Source organism: Anomaloglossus baeobatrachus, unplaced genomic scaffold, assembly GCF_048569485.1.
Source record: "Anomaloglossus baeobatrachus isolate aAnoBae1 unplaced genomic scaffold, aAnoBae1.hap1 Scaffold_2698, whole genome shotgun sequence".
NCBI classification, from domain to species: domain Eukaryota; kingdom Metazoa; phylum Chordata; class Amphibia; order Anura; family Aromobatidae; genus Anomaloglossus; species Anomaloglossus baeobatrachus.
Window position 1 is genome coordinate 2,501 of NW_027442208.1, and position 2,500 is coordinate 5,000.

Here is a 2,500-nt window from a genome sequence, read left to right on the forward strand (position 1 = left end):
CTGGTGCGGCTCCTCCGTCCGGCTTAGTCCCGCCTCCGCCGCGGGGGTCCTCGACCCGACCGGCGGAAGGGCGCGGGGTCGACGGGAGAGGGGGCTGGCTTTCGGGGTCCACCGCGGCTCCGGCGCGACCGGGGAGAGACTCGGAAGTCTCCCCGGATGCTTCGGCCTGGCCGTGTCGGCGTCGCCCTACCGGCTTAGTCCTCCGCCCGCTCTCGCGCCCGTACCTCTACGGACTTTTTTTCTGCTTTTCTTTTCGCCTCCCGTGGCTTTTGCGGCGGCGGTCCCAGCTGCCGACGGGACGGGGAAGGGGGGAAGCGGAGCGCGTGGGGGGCCCCCTTTCTTTTTACCTCCGCCCTGGGTTTCTCGCCCTCGCTCCCTTTTCGGCCGGGTTCTCCGTCGGGACCCTCGGTTCCCTTCTCGTTCTCTACTCTCGCGCTTCTCCCCCTTCTCCGAGCCGCCTCGGGGAGGACGGTCGGGAAGCGCGGAAGGCGTACGCGGGCCCCGGTGGGGACGCCCCCACACACACACCCTTCGCTCGCGAGGGACCCGCGCCGCACCCTCCGCGCCTCCGTCGTCTCCTCCCCGTAGGGGGTAGGGGCTCGGGACAGACCGGGGGTAAGAAAAAAAGGGATAGCCCGGCGGCGGAGTGGAAACGCCAACCGCCGCCGCCGCTTTCCCGCTGGGAAGCTCTCGTGAGAAAAAAGGCCGCCCTCGGAGAAGATCTTTGTGCTTCCCGGCACGGGGAGCGATTCGGACGACGGGCCCCCTCGCGCGACCCCCCCCCGCCGGTAGACGGCCGGGAAGTCGCGGGGTAGGTCCCCGCCGTTCGCCCGTGCGGGTCGTCGGACCGCTTTTCGACGCTCGGGTCGTTTCAAACTCGCCACCGCGAGGCCGCCCGCCTCCTCGGGAGGGGGGGGCGGCCGGCGCGTTCGCGCCACCGCAAGGAGGGTGAAACCCCGGGTGTGGGGGGAGGAAGGGGCCGCTCGCCTGTGACCGGCGCGGGCTCCAGAGCCCGGGCCGAGCGTGCGGCGCCACCTCCCCGCCCGGGAGCGCTTCGCCAAATCGATCGGAAGAGGACGACGCTGGGCCAGAAGGGAAGGGGGTCTTTCGGACCGGAACCTTCATCCCAGGGCCCGCCGGATGGCTGCGTACGTCGTGGGGGCGCTCTGACTCCGGGCCCCGCGCCTGGCAAACTCCCCACCGGGAGCTGCGGGAGAGGCCAGAGCGCGTACCCGCAACCGGAAGGGGTCCCCGAGCCGCAGTTCGCGCATCGCTCGGAGTACCGGTTCGTCGAGGGGAGCGTTCGAAGTCTGGAGAGGCGCTCTTCTCTCACATATATCTCCCGGAGGCGTGGGATGAAGTGTCTTTGGGCGGTTGGGAGCCCCCCCCGCGTAAGCCGGGTCGGTCCCGCGAACTACCCGCCCCCCTGGAACTGCCGGGCGGACGCGGCAGGCAAATTCGACCCCATCCCGGTTCTACGGATTTTTTTGCTCCTTTGGCTCCCCCTCTGGCCGCTTTGGGGTACTGCAACCGAGGACCTGCCGAAACGCGTGGAACTGCCCGTCGGATTCGAGTTAAGAGGCGTCAACCGTGGAAGTCTGAACGGTCTGAAAAATTTTCTAAGTCCCAAGGACTCTCCGGCGTGATTCTCTGGAGCCCTTTTCGGCTTGCGAGGCTGCCCGACGCCCCTCCCGGATGATGGAAGTCTGACGGAATTTTTTTTTTTGACCGATTTCTCCCAACTGCCGGGGAACATTGGGAGAGATTGTCTGGAGCCCCGCTCGGGCTCCCGAGGGCCCCGACACCCCCCCGGATGATGGAAGTCTGACGGAATTTTTTTTTTTGACCGATTTCTCCCAACTGCCGGGGAACATTGGGAGAGATCGTCTGGAGCCCCGCTCGGGCTCCCGAGGGCCCCGACACCCCCCCGGATGATGGAAGTCTGACGGAATTTTTTTTTTTGACCGATTTCTCCCAACTGCCGGGGAACATTGGGAGAGATTGTCTGGAGCCCCGCTCGGGCTCCCGAGGGCCCCGACACCCCCCCGGATGATGGAAGTCTGACGGAATTTTTTTTTTTGACCGATTTCTCCCAACTGCCGGGGAACATTGGGAGAGATTGTCTGGAGCCCCGCTCGGGCCCCCGAGGGCCCCGACACCCCCGGAAAATCATGGAAGTAGGAAAATTTCGATTTTTCGTCTAAGTCCCAAGGACTCTCAGGCGAGATTGTATGGAGCCCCGCTCGGGCCCCCGGGGCCCCGTCACCTCCGGAAGGTCGCGGGGGCCTGAAACTTTCCAGTTTTCATCCAGGCGCCGAGGGCAGTAGGGCGAGAGCGCCCGGGGCCCCGTCACCTCCGGAAGGTCGCGGGGGCCTGAAACTTTCCAGTTTTCATCCAGGCGCCGAGGGCAGTAGGGCGAGAGCGCCCGGGGCCCCTCGGGCCCCCGGGGCCCCGTCACCTCCGGAAGGTCGCGGGGGCCTGAAACTTTCCAGTTTTCATC